The 8,531-nt window shown below is 33.8% G+C and overlaps 1 pseudogene; it reads right to left on the bottom strand.

Annotated features, from left to right (window-relative positions):
- Positions 1 to 612: 612 nt before the first annotated feature.
- Positions 613 to 1,047, bottom strand: LOC141568655 (large ribosomal subunit protein eL36 pseudogene; annotated as a pseudogene).
- Between the last annotated feature and the right edge of the window lie 7,484 nt (positions 1,048 to 8,531).

Raw genomic sequence — 8,531 nt, 5'->3', positions numbered from 1 at the left:
GAAGGTAGGTGAGGATACTTCCTTACCTTGTTTCTTTTGCTGCTTCCCTTCTTTCTGTCTTCCTTTCTCTTCCCTAAATTCAGTTGCAAAGGAAAAAAACAGGCTTTCACATTTCTTCCTGTCTGATCTCGGTCCTTTTTATGTAAAAATCTGTGACCAAGTCAGCCAGAACTGCTTCTTCATTCGTTAAACGGGGAGATGAAGAAATTTAGAAAATCCTTTTCTCTCACACAAAGCCTGACTTTCAAGATGATTTCCTATCCTTGTTGACTTGAAATTCTATTTTGTGGTCCAAGTAATTACTACCTTTTGTTTTTCTTTGTATTAATGCTGCAACGATGCCTCACCCTACAGCTCAGGGAAGATGGATAACTTAGGATGTCTATATTGTACATAAAAGAGGAAAGCCTGTTAATATTCTTCAAAAATATTATGCTTGTTATTATTTCTATGGCTCAAATGACTGTTTTAGTTAATCTGGTTTGCATGTGATGTTAATCTGTAAGTAAAGGTCGGGTTAGACTGTCTCAGAAGGCAGTTCTCTTTTGTTTGTCTTCTTTTTATTGAATTTCATTCTGTATTCTATATCTTTTCAGCTACTTAACTTTAGTTTTAATTTGCTTTTCTTTTCCTAGTTCCCCAAGCCGGATGCTTAAATAGTTGCTCTTTGAATCTTTCTTCTTCTTCTTCTTCTTTTTTTTTTTCCTGAAAAGGTTTTATCACACACAGAGGGGAATGGGCTCCGTCCTTCTTGGCCACAGTTGTCCTCACAGCTGCAAGGATATTGCTTAGCTTCTCTCCCTTCCTTTGGGCACGTGTCTCCATCCTTTTCTTGATGAACTTGGGGCCCACTTGTCCTTAGAGACCCACTTGTGCTATGAACAACTTCATGGAGCTGCTGAAGGGGGGCAAAGCTGCACACCGCTCTGATGGCGTCCTCCGTGAACTTGGTGAGGCACCCACGGCGGCTGTGTCTGGGGTGCTCACAGTCTTTGTCATCTTGTGGCCTTTGTCGAGGCCCAAGGCCATGGGTTAGCACGGAGCCATGGCTGCTGCTCGCAATGGCTGCCGGCTGAAGGGTTCTTTTTTCCTAATATAAGCACTTCAAGCTATACATTTCTCTCTAAACATTGCTTCAGATGACCCCACACATTTTGACATGTTTTGTTCTCATTTGCCTTTAGTTCAAAATATTCTCTAAGTTCCCTTGTGATTTTTTCCCCCCATAAAATCAGACAGGCTCCTTAACCTATGGATGACATAGAAATATGTTGCTTGGTTTCCACCTATTTTGGAATATTTCAGATACCTTTCTGGAATTGATTTCTTTTTTAACTCAGTTATGGTCCTAGAACATACTTTGAATGATTTTATTTCCATGAAATTTATTGAAACTTGTGTTGTGTCATTAAATTTATTGAGACTCATTTTGTGTTCCAGAATGTGGTCTTGGTTAAGGTTCCGTGTGTATTTGAAATGAGTGTACCCTGATGATGGTATATCATGGAGTGCTCTATAAATGTCAGGTGGGTCAAGGTGATTGATAGTGTTATTGATAGTGTTAACTCAAAATGGATCAAAGACCCAAATTTAAGACCTGAAACAATAAATGCATAGAAGAAAGCAGAGGTACTAAACTTATGGACCTTGGGCTTAGAGAGGATTTTATGAATTTGACCTCAAAGGCAAGAGAAGTAAAAGCAAAAATAAACGAACGGGACTATATGAACCTAAAAAGCTTCTGCACAGCAAATAAGCCACCAACAAAACGAAGAGGCAACCAACCGAATGGGAGAAGATATTTGCAGACAACACCTCCGATAAGGGGTTAATAGCCAAAATATACACAGAACTCACACAACTCAACTACAAAAAACAAACAAACAATCCCATTAAAAAATGAGCAGAGGACCTGAACAGACACTTCTTCCAAGAAGACGTACAAACAGCCAACAGAGATATGATAAGATGCTCAGCTTCACTGGCTAATGGGGAAATGCAAATCAAAACCACAGTGAGATACCACCTCACACCTGTTAGAATGGCTATTATCAACAAGACAAGGACTAACAAGTGTTGGAGAGGCTGTGGAGACGTGGTACATATATACAATGGAATATTACTTGGTCATAAGAAAAGATGAAATACTGCCTTTTGCGACAACATGGATGGATCATGAGATTATCATGCTAAGCCAAATAAATCAGGCAGAAAAAATCAAGAACCATATGACTTCATTCATATGTGGGATATGAAACTGAAAGCAACCAACGAACAAGACAAACAAACTTACAGACACAGGCAACGGTTTAATGGCTACCAGAGGGTAAAGGAGGAAGGGGTGTAGTGGAACAGGGTCAAATATATGGTGATGGAAGGAAAACTGACTCTGGGTGGTGCGCACACAATGCAATATATAGATGATGTATTATAGAAATATACACTTAAAACCTATATAGTTTCACTAACCAATGTCACCCCAATAAATTTAATAAAAATACTATGTATTAAAAAAGAAAATAGTAATAATAATAAATTCTGCTTTATCCTTACTGATCTTTTCCCCTACTATTTCTATCAATTTAAGGCAGAAGTGTTGAAATATCTGACAATTGTGGACTTGTCTATTTTTCTTTTCAGTTTTGTCAGTTTCTGCTTCTTGTATTTTGAAGTATACATAAATATGCATACATATTTATGATAATTATGTCTGCTTGGTGAACTGATCCCTTTATTATTGTTAAAAGGTTTTTTTTTAAAAATTTTTTATTCCTGGTAACATCTCTATTTTCCTGAAGTCTACTTTGTCTGATATTAATATAGTCAGCTTTCTAATGAATAGTTTTTACATGGTATATCTTTTTACACATTTTTAACTTTTAATCTATCAGTGTCTTTAATGTGAGTTTCTAGTAGATAGAATATAGTTCGGTCTTACCTTTCCTTCAGTCTGACACTCTCTGCCTTTTAATTGGAATGCTTAGGCCATTTACATTTAATGTATTTATCAATATATTTGGGTTTAATTCTACCAGTGTGGGATTTTTTTTCTATTCTTTGTTCCTTTATTATTTATTTATAAATAATTAATAGACTTTATTCTTTTAATATAGTTTTAGATATACAGAATAATTGAGCTGATAGTATATATACTCACTACCTCTGCCTCACAGTTTCCCCTATTATTAATATCTTATGTTAGTGTGGTACGTTTGTTATAAATAATGAACAAATATTGGTACATTGTTATTAACCGTAGTTCATAGTTTACATTGTTTCACTCTTTGTGTTGTACACTACTATGGATTTTTCACAAATGAATAATGATATTTATCCACAATTACAGTTTCATACAGAAAAATTTTACCACCCTAAAAATGCCCCACATTTCATCCATTTATCCCTCTTTTCTTTCGCTTGAACCCTTGGCAACCATTAATATTTTTCTGTCCCTATAGTTTTGCCCTTTCAAAAATGTCATATAGTTGAAAACCTACAGTATACAGTATGCAGCCTTTTCAGACTGGCTTCTTTCACTTGGCGATATGCATTTAAGTTTCTTTCATGTATTTTTTGTGAGATAATTTTTTTGTTTTGTTACTGAGTAAAAGTCTATTGTATGGATGAAACATAGTTTGTTTATCCATTGACCTATTAAAGGGCATCTTGGTTGCTTCTAGTTTTTGGCAATTATAAGTAAGTCTGCTGAACATTCATGTACAGATTTTTGTGTAGTCATAAGTTTTCAACTCATTTGGATATCTAGAAGTTTGATTGCTGGATCATAGGGTAAGACTATGTTTAGCTTTGTAAGAAAAACCTTAATAGTTTAGAACAGTTCAAGACTTACAGTTGAGTGGACAGTACACAGTGTTTCCATGTACCTTTGAAATGATGTGATGAAATTAGAGTGTCCCATATACCTTCCCCAAACAGTTTCCCCTGTTAATAATAGCTTACCTAGTTAGAATGGGGTTGTAGGTTTTGGGGAGGAATACCACAGAAGTAATGTGCATTTTTTATCCCATCATTTCAAAGGTAAGTACTACCATCATGGTTTATCACTGTTGATGTTGACTTTGATCCTCTGGGTGAAGAAGTTTTGTAAAGTTTCTCCACTGTTAAGTTACACCTTTTAGAAATTCCTTTTCTGTATTTTACTCTTTGGATGGAAATTACTATTACAGCCCACACGTAAGGAGTGGGGAATTATGCACCCTCTCCTTTAGGGTAGAATTTCTGTATAATTTATTTGGATTTTTTTTTTTCTCATGGGAGATTTTCCTCTTCTCTCCATTTATTACTTTATTAATTATTTATATAAGCATGGGGTAATGGGTATTTATTTTAAACTTGGGTTATAATCCAATTCTACTTTGTTGCTCAAATTACTCCAGCTCTGGCTTTGGGGAAAAATCTGTTATCACCTGTGCCCCTTTGATACACACCCATCAATGAGGTTTTTTTGTTGTTGTTCTTTTATTTTTAATTAAACTTTTCATTTTGAAATAATTGTAGATTCACATGCAGTTGTTTATCAACTTAGATTTACAAATATTGTATCATACAGTTGTCTTTTAAATCAGATAAGAAAGGAGTTACAAATATATACTTATGCAGTCTTTTCTACTTATCTTTTGTAGTAACATTTGCTGGTGCTCTTTATTTCTTTATGAGGATTAGGGTTATTGTCTAGTACCCTTTCATTTCAGCCTGAAATACTTTTTAAAGTATTTCTTATAAGGTAGCTCTACTAGCAACAAACTTTCTCAGATTTTGTTTATTTGGGAATATCTTAACTTCTTCATAAAAAAAAAAAATTGACTTACAAAGAGAACAGGGTTAGATTTATTTCCTTCATTTTTGGAGGATAAATTTGCCTGCTATACTTTTTGGTTGACAGTTTTTTTTTGTTTTTTCTTTAGCAATTTCAATATGTCATTCCAATGCCTTTGGCCTCCATGTTTTTTGATGAGAAATTACCTATTAATCTTACTAAGGGTCCCTTGTATGTGAGGATATGATGAGTCTCTTCTCTCTCACTGCTTCCGAGATTTGATTTTTGTCTTCTGCTTTCAGCAGTTTTATTATGATTTGTGTAAATGTGGATCTCTTTGATTTCTATTCTACTTGAAGATTGTTGAGCTTCTTGGATGTATATATTAATGTTTCTCAACAAAATGTTTCTCAAGTTTTTGGCTATTATTTCTTCAAATATTCTTTCTGCTCCTTTGTCTCTTTTTTCTCCTTCTGGGACACCCCCGCCCCCATTATGTGTTTATTGGTGCACTTGATGGTGTCTCACATGTTTTTGAGGCTGTTCATTTTTTTCTTTATTCTGTTCCTCAGACTGGATAATATCAATTGGTTTATCTTTAAGTTTGGTGATTATTTATTTTGCCTACTCAAGTCAGCTATTGAGCCTCTCTAGTGAATTTTTCATTTCAGTTATCGTACTTGTCAACTTCAGATTTTCTATTTGATTCCTTTTAATAATTTATATGTCTTTATTGAAATCCTCTATTTGATAAAATGCCATTTTCATACTTTCCTTTATTTCCTTAGACATGGTTTCCTTAGTTCTGAACATATTCAAAAGAGCTGATATAGAGTCTTTGTTTAGTATGTCCAATGTCTGGCATCCTCAGGGACAGTTTATATTGATTATTTTATTCATAAGTTTGTATAATTCTTTTTGGTTCTTTGCATATCTTGTAATTTTTTGTTGAAAACTGGACATTTCAAATAATATAGTGTGACACTCTGGAAATTAAATTCTGCCCCATCTCCAGGGTTTGATGTTACTGCTGCTTGCTGTACTAGTAGGTTTTTTGTTTTTGTTGTTTAGTGGCTTTTCTGAACTAATTTTGTAAAGTTTATATCTCATTTTGTGTGTGGGTACTGAGGTCTCCATTGGTTAGCTTTGTGGTCAGCTAATGACTAAATAAAGATTTCCTTAAATGTGTGAATCAGTAAGTCTCTAGTCTTTTCCAAGGGACTATAGGCACTTCTTGCGGCATACCTTCAACACTCAGTCAAGAAATTTACAACTCTGTCTTATCCTTCACTTCCTGTTTGTACAGCGCCCTAAAGGTAGTCAGCAGTGAGAGCTTAAGGACCTTTAGATCTTTCCTTAGCATACTAACAGCTATGAGTATGAACGTGGCTTTTTACATTTCCAGGAATATGTCAGAGATTTTTGTTTCAAAACCCATATGGATATCTCATTCCTCAGGTTTTCCTTTTAAACTTTTTGGTTAGCCTATTGTCTGCCCCAACTGTTATCCATTGCCTCAGGCATCTGCAATGTTAGACATTTGACAAATGTTCCCCAGGTAGAGGCGTTTAGCACCGGACAAGTTCAAGTGAGGTCAAATAAATGCAAGCATTTTGAGTGGGGTCTTCCAGGGAACTACCAGACAGGTCAAATAATAATTCTTTGAGGATGAGGTCTGTTCTGCTCCCACTGGTACTGGGAATGTGAGCTGTGATTTTTCAAGACTACTGCTGGGCTGGAATATGGGACTAGTGCATGTTAAGACAAAGATCAATTTGTTACTGAGATTTACTGTTTTTTCTTGATTAAATATTTCCTGGATTGCTGCAAACCATTTGTTAATTCTAGAGTTCTGAAAAAGCTGATTTTGATAATTTTTTGACAGTTTTTTTTGTTGTTGCTTTTATGGAGGGACAAACTTTTAGAAGTCCTTTCTTGGCCAGTTTTGCTGATGTCATTCTGTAATCAATTTTGGTGTTAGGAAAAACTAGTTTTGTGCTTCAATTAAGTGAAATATTATCCTCCCCAAAGCATTTCATTATTCATATTCATATATTAATATTCATACTGTGGACTTGTATTACAAAAATCACACTCATTTATCATTATTCTATTTTTAATTTCTTCAAAAAATTTGGGGAAATTTGCTTTTTTTCTCTTGTCATCTAACCACCTATATAATATCCTCATTTTTACCCTCTTGGTCCAGAACTTAAAATATTTGCTATCTAACCCTTAACAAAAAAGTTTGCTGACCTCTGATCTAATCCAAGGTCCAGAGATTTTCTCCTATGTCTCTTCTACAATTTTTATAATTTTAGGTTTTACATTAAGTCTATGATTCATTTTAAGTTTTGTTTGCATTGCAATGTGTGAATCCAAATTCACCTTTTCTCTATGGAAATGAAATTATTCCTTCACAATTTGTTCGAAAGGTTGCCTTTCTCCACTCCATTATCTTTGCACCTTTGTCAAAAATCAGTTTTCTACATATGTGTAGGATTATTTCTGGGACTGTATTCTTTTCTATTGATCCATTTGTCTTATCTTATGCCATGCTGTTTTGATTGCTGTAGCTTTACAATAATTCTTGAAATCAAGTATTGTAAGTTCTTCAACTTTATCACTTTTTTTGAGAATTGTTTGGCTATTCTAGGTTGTTAACCTTTTTATATGAAATTTAAGTTAGCTTGCCGATTTCTATAAGAAAAGCTTGTGGAGATTTTGATTGGGACTCTGTTGAATCTATAGATCAATTTGAGGGGAATTGACATAACCATATTGAGTCTTTGGATCTATAAACAAGGCACATCTTTTCGTTTATTTAGATCTTCTTTGATTCCCTCAGCAATACATTGTTTCTAATCCCAGAGAATTAGAACTTAAGGACAACTCATACGACTGTGCTAAGAGGCGCACTTGAGTTTTATATATAATAGTAGGCTAATCGACTATGGGATTTATAGGATATATAATATAACATTTAAGAGTACAAGACTCTGAAGGCTGACTGGATTCAAATATCTGCCTTATCATTTTCGAGATGTATATGTGTGAGCAAGTTACTTAACTTCTCCATGTCTTGATTTCCTCATCTGTCAAGTAGGGGTAAATAATAGTACTAATTCTCAGAAGGTCGTATGATGATTCAATGAAATAATATATGTCAGGTGTGTTTACATATTGTTAGTTACATACTGTCATATATTTATGATTAGTAGTAACAGTACTAGCATTTTTTGGTTATTATTGTCTATTATTTTTAAAATAACATATTTTCCTGATTATAAAATTGATGTCTGTTTTATTGTAGAAAAGTTAAATAATTTTTTAAAAGGAAAAGAAAATCACATATAGTCCTATCCACTGAGACAATTGCTACTAACCCTTTAGTATATAAACATCCAGATTTTAAAAAATTTTTACTGCGTGGGTTTACTTTCTTCTTATAAAAATATGGAATATATATATATATATATATATATATATATATATATACACACACACACACATATATATACACACATATATATATATATATATATATATATATATATATAATGTTTTTTTATTGGTTGTTTTCAAGTGTAAACTTATAGGAGAAAATAAATTTTGGTCTACTGAAGTTCCCAGCTTTATTGGTTACTAATTATATGGCCATAGGCCAGTTTTATTACCTTTATATGTTTCAGTTTCCATATCTGCCAAATGGGACGATCATTAAATGAAATTCAATGATATTGTGCATGTAAAG

The sequence above is a fragment of the Rhinolophus sinicus genome, chromosome 7, assembly GCF_057876585.1.
Source record: "Rhinolophus sinicus isolate RSI-liver-muscle chromosome 7, RSI-T2T, whole genome shotgun sequence".
Classification (NCBI taxonomy): domain Eukaryota; kingdom Metazoa; phylum Chordata; class Mammalia; order Chiroptera; family Rhinolophidae; genus Rhinolophus; species Rhinolophus sinicus.
This window is presented reverse-complemented; position numbering and strand designations above follow the sequence as displayed.